This window comes from Ochotona curzoniae, unplaced genomic scaffold (assembly GCF_017591425.1).
Source record: "Ochotona curzoniae isolate NIBS_2020 unplaced genomic scaffold, NIBS_Ocur_1.0 scaffold_274, whole genome shotgun sequence".
NCBI lineage: Eukaryota > Metazoa > Chordata > Mammalia > Lagomorpha > Ochotonidae > Ochotona > Ochotona curzoniae.
The window spans coordinates 3,362,619-3,384,086 of record NW_024467101.1 but is presented as its reverse complement, the minus strand read 5'-3'; positions in this window follow the sequence as shown (position 1 = coordinate 3,384,086).

The following is a 21,468-nucleotide window of genomic DNA, read 5'->3' as shown; positions in this document are numbered from 1 at the left end:
AGAATTTCAAAAGTGCTTTTGCAACAAAGTCAGCTCTGATCTTTTAATTCTATTTTCCAAAAGCTTTTTGAAATTATTTACTTTGAGTTCACAGTGGAAAATACCATGCAAAACAAGTGGGTTAAGAAGTCCCAACTAGAGATTGTTGTGATCAGTGAAGTCAATCCCAAAAGGACAAACAGCATATGTTCTCTTCGCTATAAGGCAATCTTCACGCAAAATACAAGCTTAATGGATATATAGGTAAGCACATTTATACACATATTCATCTAGAGGATCTGTATAATGGAGGCAAGTATACCATGAAGTGGAGATACAAGGCAGCACGCATGCATCTTTACCTCTGAATAAAAGAGGAACTCCCAATGAAAATGTTAAATGTATCTTGACACTAGAATCCTGAAATTTACACAATTGTCTATACTTACAGTGTTAGGATACGCTTAATGAGCAGAATCATGGACTGTGACTGCTGCTGAAGGGCTAAACTACTGTTACAATACAGGATGAAACAGTTGGGGGAAGGAGAAATCCCAGAGCCTAAGGAACTGAATCATGAAAAATAAAGAATTAAAAAAAAAAAGACCCACATGCATGGCTGATCCAAAAGAGATGTTGGTAAGCACACTGACGATAGAATGAATGATAAAAGATATAATCACTTTTCCTACTCTTTCAGGAAAAACTACAACGTATAATTTAAAGCAGAAACTTTTCAGTAGTATTTTCAAAAAATCACACACAGTTGATTATCTTAATCCTTTTCTTTCTTTCTATAAATAACTGAGAATGAGAGGCAAGCAGACAGATACAATAAGAAGCCACACTGATACAAGATTAGTAAGATTTAGAAAGAACGGTCAGGCTGCGGACTTGGAGGGTGAGAGAGCTGAGAACATGTGTGTAATGATGCTGGGAGAAAAGTTTGGGTAAAAACATACTAAGGAAAGTTTATTTTTTTTTTAATTCATGCCCATAACCTATCATCCAACAATTTCATTTCTGAAAATAAGTCCCAATTATGCACAAGAATACTATGAAAAAAATCTTAATATTCTTACTAAAGTATTGCTTTGAGGAGAGTGGGGGCCAATCCAGAAATGTGATAATGGCTATCTGGTAGAGAAAAGAAAACCAGAATATCAACAAGCATTTGGAAATAGTACTATATGGCCTAGTGCAATGGCTCAATGGCTAAATCCTCACCTTATAAGCAGCAGGATCTCATATGGATTTCGGTTCATATCTCAGCTGCTCCACTTTCCATCCAGCTCCCATTTCCCTGCTTGTAGCCTGGGAAAGCAGTTGAGGATGGTCCAAGGCCTTGGGCCCCAGTACTCACATGGCAGACCCCAAAGAAGCTCCTGGCTCCTGGCTCAGACCGGCTCAGCTCTGGCTGTTGTGGCCACTTGGGGAGTGAACCAATGAATGGGAAATCCTTCCCTGTCTCATCTTCTCTCTGTAGATCTGACTTTCCAATGAAAGCAAATAAATAAATAAAAAAGAAATAATAATGCGGATTGACATGGCGAAATCGTTCTTGAATCATGGTTGATGAAAAAGTGGGAAACAACAGACATTCCATCATCACCATCATTTGGAGAAGTCAAAATATAGGGCCCAGTGCATTAGCCTATTGGCTAAATCCTCACGTTGAACATCCTAGGGTCCCATATGGGCACCTGTTCATGTCCTGGCTGCTCCGCTTCTCATCTAGTTTCCTTCTTGTGGCCTGGGAGAGCAGTGGAGGATGGCCTGAAGCTTTGGGATCCAGCACCAGTGTTAAAGACCTAGAAAAAGCTTAACTCTAGGCATTGTGGCCACCTGGGGAGCAAACGCGTGGATGGAAGATCTTTGCCTCTGTATCTCCTTCTCTCTGTGGATCTGCTTTTCAAAAAATAATCAATCAATCAATTAATTAATAAAAGCGCTATTCATTTTACATTGAAGGTATGTGTCCTTAGTTATGTAAGGTTACTTCTAGAATTAGTGAATGTATTAATTTTTATTTCAAAAATTTTGAAATTGATGCCTATGCAGGATATTAAAAAAGATTTATAGAGATGTTTATTATGAAAAAAAAGTTATTGGGTGTCAAAACGTTTGCACCAAAATCAACCTGTGCTTTAATTTCCTATTTCTACCCATTTCTAAAAGGAATTGATACATCCCATATTGGAGAGAGAAAAAATCCCATATGTTGATTCACTGCCCACATCCTGGTGATGGATGTGAGGGGGGGATGAAGCCAGGGACGAGGTTTCCCAACTTGGTGACAGAACTCAATCCACTGAACTTTCAATGACTCTTCCGAGGGTTTGCTTTAGCAGGAAGCTCAAATCTTGCACGAGTGTAGTCCTGACCCTGGGATCTGCAGCATAGAACACGGAGGTTTTAAAGGCTATCTTAACAGCCAAGTCGAAACCCCACCCTTATATTTAGAGATTTCTTCATATATAAACCTAAGGAATGATGTAGTGCCAAGGGACAATGGCAGGATAGTGACAGAGAACAGGGCAGACAAGATAAAATCTGAAAATGACATCTGGTATGTATTTGAGAGTGTATGTATATTCATGGCTGCAAGCTAAGAACAGACAATGTGATGAAGAATAAGAGGAAAGAAAAGATCCCAAACTCGCAAGTGCTGTAAGGTAGATCACCACAGTCATAACCATTAGGGCTGTTCTGGATTTGGTGTAAGCTACTCAGGGCAATAAGACATATCATAAGATCACTTACTGCAAATAGTCCCAGTCAGCACCTGCCAGGGGTAATTAAAGCTGAGTCCACAGCACTGCACAGTTCTATGCTCCATCCACGCAGAGGTTGGGCCATTTTCATTTTACTGTCATGCTGAGCTGCTGTGCTGACCCAGCTACCCTCTGCACCTGCTGCCTGGGTATGCGCCTCAGACGGAAGCTCCCTGAGAAATCATCTGACTGTTGTAGCCCATGACTGAAGCATTTTCGTGTTGACAAGCAAGTACTCTGTGGGAAGGATTAATGCGAATTGCTGCTTGTTGGACTGAGCCTTTACAAGCACTCTAATCTCCTTTAGCTTCCCTGGCCTCACTGGGCAGACCCAAAGGTCCATGTGCACTTCCCAAACATAGTAGCTGCACTTGTACGATACTTGATCATTACTGCCTAATGTGTGTGTTTAATGAGATGCGTCAGTGCTTGGGGAAGAGTAAAAATGAAAAAAATAAATATATTGTTATAGCAGAACATAATTAAAACAGTGATAAAGTTAATGGTATAATACTGTTTGCCAACTGAACCTTACATTTTCTTGTGAAAATGTAAATTGTTCTAAAGTATTGGAAGAAAGCTAAGTTAATTAGGGGTGCAATTAATTTTTCTCAGTTAATGATATAATATAGAAGAAATATTAGAAGAGGTCAAGACCAAGTGCAGTTCTAAAGGAAGGCAATGAAACCAAGAATTCTCATCTATATCTCTCTCTATATAAATATAATATATACATTTATGTTTGTGTAAAATAAACATCTGTCCTTGCACAAATGCATTAGTTTCTTTCTATTCACTTTGTGACCATAGGTCTCCATTTGTTCATTTCTGCAATAGGAATAATGCAATTCAAGTTTATATAGATGGTATTTCTATACATCTATAGATAAATATTTATTAAAAACATAAATGCATAAATAAACATTTTTTTTGTAAATGAGTTCTTTTTTATTTGAAGGGTAGATCTTACATAAAGGGAAAGAGAAACAAAAAGAGAGCCGTTCCATCTGCTGGTTCACTCCCCAATGGTTGCAATGGTCAGAGTTAATACGATTTAAAGCCAGGAGTCAGGAGCTTTTTCCAGGTCTCACATGAGGGTTCAAATATTTGAGCCATTCTTCACTGTTTTCCCAGACCCTGTGTAGGGAGCTGGATTGGAATGGAAGCAGCCATAGAAAAAAGCCCTCACCTTTATGAGCAAACAGAACTGCAGTTAGAGGATTAGCCTGCAGTGCTACATTACTGGTTACGTAGAAGCACTTCTTTGAGTTTATGACTTGTCAGCCTGGTGACTAAGGTCTCCATTGACTCATCTCTACTACGGCAGCAACAGAATGTCTATCTTATAGAGGTCATGAGAGGGTCAGCAGTAGGCCAGTATGCATTTAGTCTCACAGTTGAGTTAGCAGTAAGAATGGGCACCTCTCACATCAGGCTGCCTCGGTTTGGGTTTTATCCTGATTCCAGTTTCCCACTCACACAGACCTTTCTTTGGAGGTAGCAGATGATAAATCAAATACTTGGGCTTGTGCCACTCACCTGGGAGACCTGGATTGAGTTTCTGTCTCTTGGCTTCCTCTCTTGCCCAGGCATAACCATCATGGGATTAAGAAAGTAAACCAGGTACAACATATCTCTCAAAGGTGGCTCACTTGGCTAATCCTTTGCCTGGAAGCTCCGACACACCATATGGGCATTGGTCTGTGGGCTGGTTGCCCCACTTCCCATCCAGCTCTCTGCCTGTGTCCTGGGAAAGTAGTGGAGGATGGCCCAAAGCCTTGGGATCCTTCACCCGTGTGGGAGATGGAGCTGTGGCTCCTGGGTTCAGATTGTCTCAGCTCTGGCCTTTGCAGCCACTTGGGGAGTGAACCAGAGGATGGAAGATCTTTCTGTCTCTCTTCTGTAAATCTGCCTTTGCATTGAAAATAATCTCTAAAAAGAAAGATACAACTCCCCCTCTGTCTTCCTCTTTTTCTGCATCTGTGTTTCTGTTTTTCTCTCTCTCTGCCTGTCAATGAATGAATAACAAAATGATTAAGGCATATCAGGCAAGTATTGCAGAGTTAGGAATATTGAATCTTCTATTTTACATATAAGTCTGTATAGTACTTCACTTCATGTCCAGTTTCATTCTTTTATCTCTTACAGGAAGGCAAGAACAGAAATCAAACAGTAGAAGGGGAGAAAGGCAATCAAAGTTATGTTCACTTATATGTTTATGATTTCAAGTGCCAGTGAGTGATCCTACTTAGAGGAAAAATAACCCGTGTGCTTTGTTTTATGTTTGAAAAACCGTCTCATGTAACATTTAGCAGCCTGGATCTACACTGTCCTAAGTTAATCATTTAAGAGCATTTGCCACCTGATCGCCCATTTAGAATGCAGTCAACATAGCCACAATGGCTGTTCGCTTTTAAACATATTGAGCATTTCTAAACTCCTCTGCCACTTTTAAATTAAACCACAGTATGATAATCAATAATAGATCTAAGTGTGCCAGTTTGTGAGTTGTAGTAATTGGCTGGCTCCAGTTATTCGTACTGTCAGTTATATGAAATTTTAACACTCTTCCTACTTTTAGCATTTTTCTAATCTACAAAAGAAATGATCAGTAGAGGTGAGCTTTCAAGTCCCTCTGAGCTTTTGAATTCTCCGATGCATCTCATTGCGGCATTTTGGGAGTTGAAAATAAAACTGAATTTGCCAAAAAGAGAAAATTAAATAATCTTCTCCAAAGTCCGTTTTGTTTTAAAAACAGCCTCATTCCACATTGGAACAATAACTGGGATTATTTTCAAGCAGGTTTGTCTGTATGCTTTCCCTGCCAAACTACCAGTGGTTACCGTCTTTTGATGCTCAGTGTTTCTTATTGCTAAATCATGTCTCTATTTCTAGTGTTTTTGGAAAAAATTCTTAAAACGCTATCATTCACAGTATCAAGCCCAGTGGATAGCTTCATAGCAACATCTCTGCTTTGTATCACGAACAAAACCTTTTTACATTGGAAAAGGACATCAGGATTCTAAGCCAGTTCTTTAGTATGTGGTTAGAGGTAAATTTCAGTATCGTGTTAGCAGAAGTCATTATCCTTTTAAAGGGGAAATTGGGACGCCCTCCCTTAAACCCATTTAAACTGAACGTTTTTAGCAGAAGCCAATGAATACTCAGTTTGCTCAGGTACACATCACTTGTAATGATACAAATCCTAATTAAAATGCAATCAATCTACCTCACATGACTTGTTGAATCTTGACAATCCAGGCAGTTTATCTTGGAGAAGGTGAATTTTGTAGAAAAACACATACTCTGAGGCATTGTTATTGTTGTCGTTGTAAGCAAAAATGGTAATGGTCTCTTTGGAAGAAGAATTGGCTATGCACATCAAAATTAAAAACCACATGTCTTTATCCAGTAAAAACTCTATTAAATTATTTATTTACTTTTGGAAAGACAGAGAGGGAGGGAGAAGAGAGAAAGAGGAAGCGTGAGGGAGAGAGATGGAGGAAGAGGCAGAGGGCCCTTCCATCCGCTGGTTTATTTCCCAAATGCCCACGACAGCTTGAACGGAGTAGGCTGAAGAAACGGATCCAGGAACTCCACCCAGATCTCACCTGTGGGTGTCAGAAACCCAAATATTTGGGCCATCATCCGTTGCCTCTCAGACACATCAGTGGGAAACTGAAAAAAGAATAAAGGTGAGAATAAGGACTGGAGCCAAGAACTCTGATAGGGTGTATGGGCCTCACAAGTCTTGGTCTTGTCTACTGCACCAACCCCTCGCCTTAGAATTTATTCTTCAGAAAGAGCACAATATCTATAGATGTATAGTAATATGGCTATGATAGTGGTAGCTTATTCTATTCTATTCTATTCTATTCTATTCTATTCTATTCTATTCTATTCTATTCTATTCTATTCTATTCTATTTATAATCTCCATCCACATCTCAACCATAGGCAGAGTTACAAAAACAGCTTAAATGCTCATCAATTGATGGCTGATAAAATACCTTGAGATGCATCATTTAATGAAATGTCAAACTACTATAGTCTACATCCCTATCTCATTGAAAACAAATCCATGGCTGAATCCTATCATGCCTGTATACTGGTTGTTTGATGAAGTGCTACCTAACTGCTTTTCAAAATGAGGTAGAGTTTGGGGCCATTAAAAAATACTTCTATGCTAGAACTCAGCTGCAAAATAGAATAGACTGTACTCTTTTTTTGTGTCACAGGGATGCAATAATATCTGAGCAGGCATACTGAAATGCTTGTAATTCATTACATGAGTAGATTCTCTGAACAAATGACCTCTGGGAGGGAAAAGGGGAGAGGTGGAAGGCTGCAAAGCATTACGAAGGCTGTTCTTGCGCAAGCTTTGTGCACTTTGCTATGTGAAAATGTTAAACTTTTACAGATATAACACCCCTTAAGAGAAAAAGCAAAAATCAAATAAAAAAGTCTGTGCCTTTCCCTGTGTATCTTAGTAATCACAATCACTTCAACTGTGACTAACGTTTTCCATAGAAATCAGGATTGTTTTTCAAAAATGTGTTTTATTGGATGTTCTCTCAGCTGGTGCCCTCACACCATTGAGAATGCAGTACAAGCCTCAGCTCCCTTCGGCTTGTTTTGCCGATGGCCACCGTGGCTGCTGACTGTCTGTCGTACTCCATTTCTGGAGTTGCAGAGAATAGGAAACTAAGGCTACATTTCCCAGACTCCTTTGCAGCTCTGAAGTGGGTTTTCATGTTTTTGAGGCTCGTTTAGATGGAGCTGTATGAATTGTCTGGTGAGGGACTGGCACAGTAAGCCTAGCAGCTGAAGTCCTAGGCTTGCATGTGTCTGGATCCCATATGGGTGCTGGTTCATGTCCCTGTAGTCACACTTCCCATCCAGCTCATTGCTGTGGCCTGGGAAAGCAGGCCCAAAGACCAAAGCCTGCATCCATGTGGGAGACCCAGAAGGAGTTCCTAGCTCCTGCTCAACTCAGCTCAGCTCTGGCCATTGTGGCAACTTGGGAAGTGAATCAGCAGATGGAAATTCTTCCTCTCTGTCTTTCCTCCTCTCTGTATATCTGACTTTTCAATAAAAATAAATAAATCTTAAAAAAAGTAATTTTCTTGTGAGTATTGCAGCGTCCGGTCATCTTTCTTTCTGGATGTGCAAGATGGATTAAGGTGGCATTAATGCTGATTGCATTAATTGCTCTGCCAGCCTTTTTAAATTCCAAGACTATTTCTCTAGTGACTTCTTTGGACTCAGTGAGCACTCCCCTGTGCTGGTGCATTTTGAGTCATTGTCAGAGGGTCTGCTACTTGGAAAATCAAATATGACCTTGCAAATATAACATTTGGCCGCAGTGCCTAGACCTAAGAATGAATATGTCAAAACAGGCAGAACACCCTGTGGTGATTGCAGTTGGAACACTGGCTCACTTATGCTTGAGGGAAGCTTGGCTGAGTGGTATTATAGGAGATGTCCCAGTCTTAGTTAATTTTGTTTTTAAAAGATTAGTGATTTATTGGACAGGAAGAGAGAGAGGAGAAAGAGAGAGAATCTTCCATCCACTGGTTCACTTCACAGATGGCCAGGGTTGGACCAGGCTGAGGTCCAGAGCCAGGAGCTTTATCTGGATTGCCTACATGAATGCAAGAGCTGAAGCACCCAGGAAATTTTCCACTGCTTTTCTTGAGCTGTTAGAAGGGAATGAGATAGGAAGTGGAGCAGCCAGGACAGGAACCCTTACAAAAGGCCAGCTTTAAGAGCAGCAGCTTTTCCCACTACGCCACAACATCACCCCCAATTTGATTAAAACAAAAACAAATGAAAGCTGCTTTTGTTTTCTCTTATGAACAGTAGCCATGGATTCTATAGATATATCTGGATAAAGTAGATTCATTGAAGTTTACAGTGACAGGTGCTTTTCTGGATGTAAAGACATTCATTGGGAAAAAAAATCTGGTTAAAACTCTAAATCTGGTAAACATCCCTTTGCCATCCATTTCTCCTGGGTTTTAATTAGAGTGGATTACACGTTTCAAAAAGAAAAGTTGAAGTCTTAACTTCTGGGGCTAGGAAAGTTTGCCTTGAGTAGGAATACAGTCTTTGTGGATATAATAAAGTGATCTGTAATTGTGTTGATTTAAAGAGGCTGTAAATGTTAAACTGATGTTCTTACGTGGAGAGAGAGACTTGTAAGCAGATACACAGGGATGAAAACCGTGATGGACAGGCAGAAGTGAGATTGGTACATCCACACATCAAGGCATGCCAAGGGTGATTGACAGCTGTCAGCAGCCAGGGAGAGCCAGGGACAGATGCTTCGGTGGCACCTGAATCTCAGACCTGCTCCTTCCAGAATGAGAGATCCTTTTCTGCTTTACACTGGTGTCCAGCCCCTTCACTGCCGTAGAGCAGAAAAGAAAGAATTAAATGTCCTTCTCTTTGGGAAAATAAAGCCTCATTCTGTGTTAAATCATTGGAGTGAACTCTGTTTTCTTCACTTATATCCCCAACGGCAAGATCAGCTCTTGTCAAGAAAGAGATCCACCACTTGCCCCTCACTTAGCGGTTGTCATAACTTATTTCATGGTTCAGTTGCCTATTTCTCCTCCATGCACTATCAAGCTGAGCATTTTGAAAGTAGGATAAATTTGCTTCACCAGTACTTACTCCTAAATAAGCCCGCTATTTTCTAAGGGTCTCACAGCATGTTAGGTGTCACAGCCTTTATTTTACAGGTGAAGAAACCGAGATTCAGATAAGTACGTTGCTTACACTTTCTCACAAGGCCATTACTGCACCATCTATACAAATTCATGAATGTGTCTCCTTGACTGCTGTGCAACACAGTGTGCGAAATCCCTTCTCTTCTGATTCATGCATTTACAACATGCATATTGAGGGTGATTATTGATATGTTAAGACTTCCGTTTCGTTTTTTGGGCTGACTTAGTTCTATGCTCTTGATCCATGCATAGTGTTTTCCTATGCGTCTTTTCTTATTTTAGAAGCAATTTCACTGAGTAGTGTAGCCTACAAATGTAATATATAGCGGTTGACCCTATCAGCATTTTGCTACGGAGATGGAAATGCACACATATGACTTAGTGACTCCTTGTCCTTGGTGAAGCTTCCAAACAACCTCCCCTTGCCCGTGAGACTGGGCTCCTCTGCTATGGTTCTAGATGGGACTTAATATGTCATTGATTATGGCTGCCAATGGTGAAAGGCTAGATTGAAGAAAAGAGATGAGCGTATCCTGGATTATATGGAATGCAATTGATTGTGGATTTGTAGAGAGAAGCACAGCTTTGTAAATCAAAGATCTCAGAACTCCTATGCCAACCACGTTTGATAGAGAAAAACGGATTGTAGGTCACTGAAAAATGCCTAGATATTTATCCAGAAATGTTAGTATCCAAGGCAACAGGTTAGAGATATTTTAGGCATCAATGCCCACGACAAGTTCAGCAGATGTGTTCCTGACTCGTTCTCTCCAATCAGGTTTGAGATGAGCAACAGAATCAGCTAAAGAGCAAAATGACAGAAACAATCAAGAAGGCTATTGCATCCTCCTGGATGCATACAGGGCCAATTTTTTTTATTGGTGTGTAAGGAGTGCAAAGTGAGGAGGCCCGTGAGTAAGGGTGAGCCCACTGTGGTCATCAGTTATTGCTAGGATCAGGATGACCCTCTGTGGGTAAGTATGCTTATCACATTGTTGATGTTGAGCTGTCAACTCCCACAGCTCCCAAACCATGTCCCCTCTTTCTTGCCACTTGCTGGAGTTTTTGATTTGGTGACCCTTGCTTTATGTTGTGTCTATCTGTGATTAGCAGTGAGCATCGGAAATAAAGGGACGATGCCAGCTTGGCTGAACAAGTCATGGCACAATTGCCTTTGTCTCCAGTTCTCTTAATACCAAGTGTTGACTGGCTGAGTATTTATAAGAAACATTTTAAAGATCTATTTCTTTACTTGAAAAAATAGAATTCTAGCCATTTAAATGATTAGAGATTCTTACATAATTGACATGACATCAGGCAGGAGAACTTGCAGAGTAAATTAGTCCAATTTTCTTTTCATTAAAGAATTGTTAATCAGTGATGACACTGAATTTAAAATGCCTCCCATTTTGTCTTGCTGTCTCCATTGCTCCCTTATCATTACATTTTCACTGTGTGTTTTCAATCAGCTGGATTATTTTTGAAAGTAAGACTTAATTTATTTGTTTGAAAAGGCAGAAATATGGAAGAGGAAGAAGTTGGATAAAATTTTTGCATCTACTAGATTACTCCCCAAATAGCCACAACAGCTGGGGTTGGAGCTGGGGCTGGACCAGGCAGGCAGAAGTCAGGAACCTATGGCTCCATCCATGCCTCCTACATGTGTGACATGACCCAAACACAAGCGTCCTATTTTGCTGTCTTCCCAGGCACATTAGCAGGGAGTCAGATCAGAAGTAGAGCCATCAGGTCTCAGACCAGCACTCTGATCTTGCATGCTGGTGTCTCAACAATCAATTGCTGGATTAAAACATTTATATAGGTAAATCTGACTAAAATACTAGAAGATCATATCATTAAATATTTCAGATTAACTCCAAATTCCTAGACACACCAGGCAAGGATTTTTGCGGAGGGTTTTTGTTGTTGTTGCTGTTTGGTTATTCTTTTCTTCCAGCCTGGGTTATGATAGCTGCCATATCTCAAATATTGCCCATAAACGTGTAAGGCTGCGTGCTTTAATCTGTCTGCAATGGGAACCCCCATTCTTGGGCATTCTTTGTGGTCACATGTTTGGCTTTCAAGGAGCAAAGCTAGCTCCATCCAACTTATGATGCAGATATTAAGTGCCAGTTAAAATCATTCCTTTCCTCTTTTGTTACCTAATTGTATGCTGTGAATATTTATAGTTCTTTCTCTTCCTACACTCACTTCTGCTTCAGGAGTCTGCACCACCTCGACAAGTGTTATTTCTAATAAAAAGCTGGTAATCATATGGTGTTCATCACAGCCTGTGCGATGAATAGGTAAGTCCAAAGGATCACTAGATAAACTACTGTCAGCTAATGCCATTACTTCGATTTCCTCTCTCGTTCCTCTCTCCCTTCCTCTCTTCCTCCCTCCCTCCCTCTTTTCCTCCTCCCTCTTCCTTCCTCTTTTCCGTCTTTCCTTCCTTCTTCCTCTCTTTGCCACTTTCCTTCTTTTTCAAATAAGACCTGCAGAAATTACAAGAAGATGTGAGGCTGGATGTAGACATTCTGGAAATCAGGGTTCATACTTCATGGAGAAAGTGAATAGTAAAGAGTGAAATTTACATGCAAAGAAAATTAATGAGGAGTAGAGTGCCACAATTCAACTCCTGTCCTTGGTTCCAGCTTTTCTGCTAAATGACTTCATTCATTCTTTTTCTTTGTAAACCCTTCAATCTGTGCATCTTTAAAAACCAACAGGATGCCAATGACACCAGAACATATGTAGATTTCTAAGAGTGACAATAATATTTTTTTCCATTTTTTAAAGATTCTTTTTGGTTTGTTTTTACTGTAAAATCAAATATACAAAGAGGAGGAGAAACAGAGAAGATCTTCCATGCGATGGTTTACCCCACAAGCGGCTGCAACAGCCAGAAATGAGCTGATCCAAAGCCAGGAGCCAGGAGCTTCTTCCAGGTCTCCCACATGGGTTCAGGGTCCCAAGACTTTGGGCCGTCCTCGACTGCTTTCCCAGGCCACAGGCAGGGAGCTGGATGGGAAATGGGGCATGCCGGGATTAGAACCAGCACCCGGTGCATTGCAAGGCAAGTACTTCAGTCACTAGGCTACTGTGCCAGGCCTGAATGACCATAATACTTTATTCGTTGCCTCTACACCTATGCTTCTGGCTCTTATCATCTCTGAGTGTAAAATTAGTTATTTACTCACTCCAAATGAAATTTCAATTTCCAACATTGAAAGAGACGTAAAGGCACATTATCCTGACAATACTCAGGGTTGGACCCAAATGGGCAGGTTGAGAAATAGGGTTTTAATGTTAGGCATAGCTCCAGTGATATAATCAGCACAACCTCATTAATTGTGAAACTTCTCTTGACATAGAAATGGATCATGGCGGACAAAATGATAAGCACATCTGCATGGGCAATCAAAAGCACAGCGCAAGCATTATTCTACTGATTTTCCTCTCTCTAGAATACTGTGGCATCTACCCTTCCAAGCACAGGCAAAGCAAAGTCATCAGTGTCTGGCAAGAAATGGACCTCTGGTCTTTGGAGAAAGCTTGTTAGAGGTGATCTAATAGGACGGTGGCCTCTCTACTCTCTGCTTCCTAATTGGGCAATCTGAGACTACAAATTCTCAGATGATAGTCAGAGGGGCCAAGGGTTACTGCAGCTGCCAGCAGGTGCTGAGGGCAGCTGGAGGAAATCACCATCTGCTACAACCCCTGGTACTAATTAGCCTGCTCTTCATTAATTACATGCAGTTGCCCACAATCCCAGGAGTAGCATAGCCACATTTCTTTTGTACTCAGGCTTAAAGGCAGCATCCTTGTGATATATATATGTAAATATATATATATCACATGTGTGGTGCCCATTTGTATGGCAGTGTGGGTATCTTTTTAAGGAAGATTGGTGTCCTTTGAAGCAATGGGTTTTCCCATTCAATCTAAACAGAAACTCAACTCTGTCTCCCGGGGAATGCCAGAGGAAGGCCACTGAACGATTAATATGTAGATTTGGGAGATGACAGACTTTCCTCACTCTGCCTGTCTGCTATGACTCCAATGAACCATGCCCACTTTACCACTAAAATAGCTAGGAATATCTACAACCAGGTGAAGAGAGGCATCAATTCAAACGAAAGTCTGCGTGGTTTTCTCTTAGGTATGTCACTTTTGCTTGCAGAATGAGTGCCATGGATATTGTAATTCAAACTTTCATTCTCTACATGAGATAGCAGACATGTTAGAATGAAACCGCTTTGTGGCAGAAGCAAGACAAGGAATGAGTGGCTGACAAACAAAAACAATTTGTGGCAGTCCGCTCCCTTACTCTGTTCATCTGTGTATTGGGCTCCTGGATGGAAAGCCTTTGCCTCCATTCTTGTAACTTCTTGGCTTTCTAATGTATTGGATATTTTGGAAAGAAATCTGAACTCCGACCTTTTGTCCCCATCCACCAGCTACATTCTAGCAATGTTTTGCCTTCTTCACTGCCTCTGCTCTGCTTTACCATTGCTGTATTTTGCCATGTGCACACTACCTCAATTCTCTTGATCCACTTCCCCACCACACCCCTTTGGTGTTTTTCAAGACCACCAATGACACAACTGCTGAAGACAAGCACAACTTTACAAGCGAGTCCAGGATCTACAAACGACACTGGGGATGTTGGCCACAGTCCTCCTAAGCTGCCTCCTTATGTGTTGCAGGGCCACTCTTCCTGGTATTGTCTCTGGGAAAATCTCCCCTGATTTTTCTTCACAAAACTGCCTGCTACTTGTCCTCTGCCTTGAATTCTAGCTTCCACCTGCCTATTCTTTGCCCTTATTATCAACATTTGTGGCTTTATTGGAGACATCCTGCAGTAGGCTTCAGAAATTCCAGAGATGTCCCTGAAATTCACAGGCTTGAATGCAATGTCTAACCTATGCTTGAACAACATTCATATACATGTACAACCACATACTGCACAGAGCATGCCAAGTATTAGACCTCTAAAGCCAATCGCATTGATACCTCCACACCTCATCCTCAGGATGTCAACTGTGTTGAGCTACAGCATTTTGCATTAGTGCAGATATCAAAGAGGTGTTCATTTGAAGCATCAGTGACCTCTGCCCTGTCTCTCTCTCCTGCATCTGATTATCATGCTCATTTCTCTCTCTTCAAACCACCAAAACTCAGCCTATGCCTCAGTACAGACCATACCCATGTCTTTCCTCAACTGCCTTTACCATCTAATTGTCTATGTTTTTGCTGTTCTTTACTGAATATATCACCTTGTTCTATTAGAATAATCTCTACCACCAAGTAAAAGGGAAAAATGAAGTTTTGTCTTTTACCTGTTTGTATTTTTAGTTTTGTGCTTCTCCACGTTTCTTACCCTGCCAAGAGCAGATTCTCCCTTTTAGCAGAATCAAAGGACAGATCAACTTATCAATTCCCCTCTCTTAGCACGATCAGAATAGGAGGAGGCCACCAGTCCCACCCTTCAGCTGTCCTTTGGTTCTGAACAAGGTGCTATAATGCTGCCCATTGTGAAAGAGGGGTTTTTTTTTTTGTCCTTTGAGTGACTCCCCTGAGTTAGTGTTTAAGAGACCATCTCCACCATTTCCTTGAGACTTTTCCTTCCTTGGAACCCTCTCCTGTTAGTATGGCAGGAGTCCTGTTTTTCCTTTTTCCTAAATAAATTGTGCTTTGCAAAACAGAGTTGTTCGCATGAAAATTCTTCCTCTGTGCATGACAAGAAATGAGGTTGCTGCTGTGTTTGGTGTTGAATTCCCTGCAACACTGCTACCATGTTAGTGCGGTTATGGCAGTATTTCTGTGTCTCCCAGCCAAGTAGGAGACTGTCATTTCATTGTGGGTTTATTCTTGTATCCCAGATCCTTAATTTAGGTACAATGAGGATTAGATCTTCGTTTTTATGGGCAGACCAGTAACAGTGTAAAGGGGACATTGACCATCTCAGGTGATTATAAATAATCAGTCTCTTATGGATGGTTGATTAGTGAATTACATCACAAGTTCTTGTTATATAAGGTACAGGTAAGTATGAAGTGACATAGAGTAAGATTCACATATGATATCTCTAGATTTGACATCATATTATCTTTTATTAGAGCAAACATATGATATCTGACCTTTTGGGATTGACTCATTTTCCTTAGCATAATGGTCTCTAGTTTGGCCCATTCGTCCACAAAGTAATGTGTTTTGTTTTTTTAAATTGCAGCATAGTATTCCGTAGTGTAGATGAACCACAGTTTCTTTATCCAGTCGTCTGTTGATGGGCATTTTGGTTGCTTCCATGTTCTTGTGATTGTTGGTTGTGTTACAATGAACAGTGGGGTGCATGTTTCTTTGTTGTGTAACAAGTGCTTTGGATATATTCTTAGAAGTGGTATTGCTGGGCTGGGACCCTATTGCAATGAAGAACTCTGTCGTCCAGTCTTGGTTCATGTATTCATGGGAGCTGACTGACTTTTGGCTTACCTATTGGATCTCCAAGTGCTTACGCAGAGAGCTGTGAAGAGGTTTGCAGCTGTGGCGAGAAACTTGACCTTCTCCACCACGGTGAATCTCTCAGAGTTACAGCATCACTGTTCTCAGTCATACCAACAAAGAAAGTGGCAGATAAGATAGGTTTTACCAGTGGCATGATGCTTCACTGAAGGATGAACCAGGGGTAGGTAAGGCAAGGGTGATTTGAGCTCATGACACTGAGAGTGTGCAGGAGCCAGTGGTGACAGCATCCAGCATAGAAAAATCACAGATAAAAGCTAGCTGTTGTGTTAGAACAGTCTGTCTTGCATGGCATCTACCCGCTAACCTGTTTTCCAAATAGCATCAGAGGGTGAGCGACTATGTCTTCTTATTGACACTTTGCTTTGTAAGAATTGGTATCTCTTGCCTTGGGCCTCAAATCTAAATATTTTCTCTGCCAGGTCTCGAGGTTTAATCCTGCCAGCAGGTCCCCCGCCCCCACCCACCAAAGACACTGTAATTGGCTATGAGACACATCTATATATCCCTTGACCTTCCGATCATGTCAGAGGTCATGCTCCACATGAAAGCCTGGAAGCTGCGCCATATGTCATAGGGAGGTAAGCTCTAAGCCATGCCCACTAGGTAGCAGGCAAACTAGGGAGTGATTGCCCACATCCAGGAGTTAATTCAGGCTCAGCATAAATCAATGGAGGCAAATGAATGTTACAAATAGGAATCTTTTAACTCCTGTCTACTGAATGTGTGAATCCTGTTCTTTATTAAGTAGGATATATATTAAGTGGCTTGCTCATATCTTAAATCAGTTGAAGGAGATGAGAATATTACAAATGATATTCATAAGGCAGCAATTCGAGTAGAATTCAGTGAGAGTTCTACAAATAGAGTGTCCCTGGCCACAGCTTACTAAAGACAAAGATAAATAGCAGACAAGAATAATGAGACAAAATGTGTATTACACAGTGAGTGAATGTGTATGTGTTCAGGCTTATTGGGGTTTCAGATAGAGACTATAAACATTAAAATGTGATTAAAAGACTCGAGGTAAATGTATCAATCACATTAATAAATGTAAACTACTCAAAGTCAGCAATGAAAAATAATTTGCTTAAAAATGAAAACAAACACTATGCAGAAAACACAGAAAGCCAAATATTGTAAGCGATGAAAAGATAGGCTAGGCAAACAAAACAAAAAGAAAGCAATTACTTACTTTCAATTACAAAGTAAAACAAAGAAGATTCAGACCAAAAGCATGTTTATTCTAAAATGTTGAAGTATCACAATAAAGACATTAAATGTTTTAGTGTTTATTCACTCTGATATACAGACAAATCCCTTTATATAGAAAGATAGCATATGCAAGGATATACAGAAGCATACTGATAATGTGTTTGATAAACTTCCTTAAACCTATGAAAGCAGCTGCATTCAATTAAACAAATTGTGAAGACACATCTACAAAAGACAAAAAGTTAAATGTATGCAAAAATATAAACTTCAATTATAACAAGTATGCCTGGTTTTAAATGAACGAGAAACATTTATGAAAACACATGGTAAATCACATAATAAAGAAAATGCCTATAAAGTGCAGAGAATACAAGCAAGTAAGAATTACCTGACTGTTACAAAGCCTGCTCCACGGCTCATCAGGCTAATCCTATACCTGCAAGCACCAGCATCCCATAAGGGTACCAGTTGGTATCCAGCTGCTGCATCTCTGACCCTGCTTAAGCTCCCTGCTTATGACCTGGAAAAGCAGCAGAGGATGGCCCAAGTCCTTGGGATCCTGCACCTATGTGGGAGACTCAAAAGAAGCTCCTGGTTCCTGGCTTCAAATCAGCTCAGTTCCAGCAATTAGGAGGCTGAAACAGCAGATGAAAGATCTGCTCTGTCTCTCCTTTTTTTCAATAAAAATAAATAAACCTTTAAAAAGCAACAAAAAAGGAAGTAGTTCCATTGGACAACAGTACTATTGACTTCTAGAAAAGAGAGTAGAATACAATACTATATTTAATGGGCCATATATTCTGAAATATTGCAATACATTCTTAATACTCATTCAATAAAAATTGACCACAAAAGCCTATACGGTTAAAGAGTACTAAAGTGAAAAAATAAAATAGTTCTGAAAATGGAATAGAACTAAAGCTGTACAGAGTGAAAATAGTTTAGTGTTACACTATCACTTCAATGAGAAATGAAAAGTACCAGATGCTAAAAAATTAGAAAACAATGAAACCAAAAATCACATGGAATTAATAAAACAGACATTATAAATATAAAAGCAAATATTTAAGGAAGAATACAAAAATTTCTAGAACTTAAAAACACATCTAAGCATGGTCCATTATGGTAATTTTGTGGATGACAAATCAATAACTTACATGTGTACATAAGGAAAAAGAGGGGAAAATTATTAACAAACCACAATTATTAAATACAAGATAGAAATAGCTAAAACAGAAGAAAGTTTACAAAAAGAGTTGTCAGAGCAACTCACTGGAAATCAATTTTAAAAATCAGGTGAAATGAGGCCCAGCGTGGTAGCCTAGTGGCTGAAGTCCTCACCTTGAATGCGCCGGGATCCCATATGGGCATAGGTTCTAATCCTGGCTGTCCTGCTCCCCATCCAGCTCCCTGTTTGTGACCTGGGAAAGCAGTCGAGGATGGCCCAAAGCCTTGGGATCCTGCACCTGCATGGGAGACCTGGAAGAAGCTCCTGGCTCCTGGCTTCGGATTGGTTTACCTGTGGCTGTTGTGGCTGCTTGAGGAGTGAACCAATGGATGGAAGATCTTCCTCTCTGTCTCTCCTCTTCCCTGAATATCTGCCTTTCCAGTAGAAATAAATAAGTCTTTAAAAAATCAGGTGAAATGGCAAAAAATGTCCCCCAAAAGTCTTAAAATATTAATCTGGTGTGGGGAAAGTGGATAAGCCATTATCTGCAATGCCGGGATCCCATGTGCCTGTTCAAATCCTGGCTGTTCAGTTTCCAGCTCAGATTCAGTGCAACCAGCTAGGAAGTGGAAAATGATCCAAGTGTTGAGCTGTCATGATTCCCAGCACTAAGTATATGGAAAACCAGGAGCAAGTCTTAATTTCTTGATTTGACCTGACCCAGATGCACTTGTAGCCATTTTGAGAATAAAACATTGAATGAAAGTCTCTCTCTCTCTCCCTCCTTCTGTCTCTCTCTTCATCTCTTCTCTCTCCCTGTTTCTTTCTGATCCACTGTCTTGCATACAAATAAATCTTAGAGAAATGATCTAATCAATAAATATTTTCATTTAGTTATTTAAGATGATTAAAAAGCCACATTAATTAAAGAAGGAATTTTGACTCAATTTTACTTTTTATATCTTTTAGATTTCTTTTTTACTTTTTTATTCGGATTATAATTAATTATGAAAAGATTCAATGTGACTTGTGAATACAATTCCAAACGTCTAATGATAGCCCCATGTCTACTACACAATACATGTATATATGTGATTAATGAAATATAATATATGGGATGTATTATATATTCTATAATATATATATATTATATATATATGACCATATATGTGAGATGTATGATTGTAGGGGGGGTTTCTGACCAAACATTAGTTCTTTATTGTATAAAAAAGTAACCATTGATTACTAATATCTTTTAGAGTGCTGATGGGTTAACAGAGCTTAGTTTACTGGTTCTTCGTCAACGGTTATTAAGGTTGCAGTTATAAATTGGATGGGTCTGAGTCAACTGCAAGGTTTTCTTTTTTACATATCTGGTGCCTGAGTTGGAAGATTCAAGCAACTGAGAGGTAAAGAGCTGGTTATCTCTACAAAACGCTCTCTCCACACAAGGTCTCTAGGTCAGCGATTTCCAGGTAGTTGGACTTTTTTTTATTTTTCACAGCAGATATGAGTTTAATAAGCCCATGGCCTAAGAAGATCTGGTGGAAGTTAATCCGTTTCCCCAAGAACTGTCTTGGTGAAATTGTCTACATGCGGCACATTCTGTTCATTAGAAGAAGCTTCTACTCACAGGACAAGGGTTTGACTCCAGCGCTTTGTTCTCATGCAAATGGAAGAGAATTTGCAAGCCTGCTGTAAAAATACCAAATCCATCACATTAACAGCATTAACACAGAGGTTAATCACAGAGAAAGCAAAATAACAAATCAAGTGAGGACACAATCCAATTAAAAGGAGATTTACAAACATAGCTTTTTTTGTTGTTGTTGTTGGAGAGGAAAGAGAAGGCAATCCGGTGAAGAGTGAATGGTGGGTCTTGTAGAGATGCTGACAACAATATTTCCTACTCAACAGGCAGTTTCCATACTATCACCCTTTAAAAAATGAAATGAAGTCCAAACCACCAACCCTTAAAACTTCATACACCCGTGTCTGTTTTCGACAAATAATGTTTTCTGAAAACCCTAAGACTTCGTAAATTGGTTGCTGCCTTCACTCCAGTCACTGGAAAACCTGCTGTAGGAACCACAGCTTCTGGGTAAGAAGTTTGATCACCAGGAAGCTGTGGTGGGTTTAGAAAATTAACCATTTAGGTGTTAAGCATGAGAGTGAGAGTTACTCATTCTGGTAAGTCCAGATAAGAGCTACAAAAACTGCTCTAAGAAAATTTGTAGATAAAGCAAATAAAGGGGGTTTATTTTGAAGCAACATATTTTGAAATTCATGAATTTTTTAGAATATACTCACATGACTTTTTTGCATGAAGGAGCAAGTGTTTCTTGGAATGTCTGGATTAGATTTCCACCTCTGGCTCCCAAAGCCAGCGTCCTGCTAACACACACTGGGAAGCTACAGGTGAAGTGTCAATTGGTTGAGTGCTTGCCCTCTGCTTGCGCTCTCTCTCTCTCTCTCTCTTTCTCTTTCCCTCTCAGAGGGGCTGAGTGGCCCTGAGAACCCCAGGATGGAAAATGAAGACTTGGTCCTGAGATGAATTTTCTCAGTCAGAGAGAGGTGGCTGGGGTGGAGTTTCAGGAGATAGTTCCTGGTCAGACAGAGTGGAATTCCAGTGTGGATATGACAAAGACAGCCCAGAGGAACAGTGGTTTGATGGGCTATCAAGGGAGAAGGACAGAGAAGAAGAACTATGTTCAAACCAGAAAGTTTGAAAGATCCCAAAGAGGGAGGGCTGCCGAGGCAAGCCTGGGTGTTGGCTGGGTCTGTGTGCTCATTGAATTATGGAGATAAGCCTGTAATTTCCTTACACTCTCATCTTTGCCAGGTTCCCCATAAGTATTCCATGCTAATATCTGGAACCAAAGGGAAATGCTGCTAGGAGTGGCACAGGCTGATGGCACATGGACTGAACCCAGCCCTTGTTTGGAGCGAGGGGATATTGCTAACCTCTGGCAGTCATTCGCAACACTTGGCCATTCTGCGCCTTGCTGCTGAGGGTGGCAATCTGAGGTCAAGGGGAGCAGGTGTTTCTGTCCACATCAGTGAGCTCCGAGAGC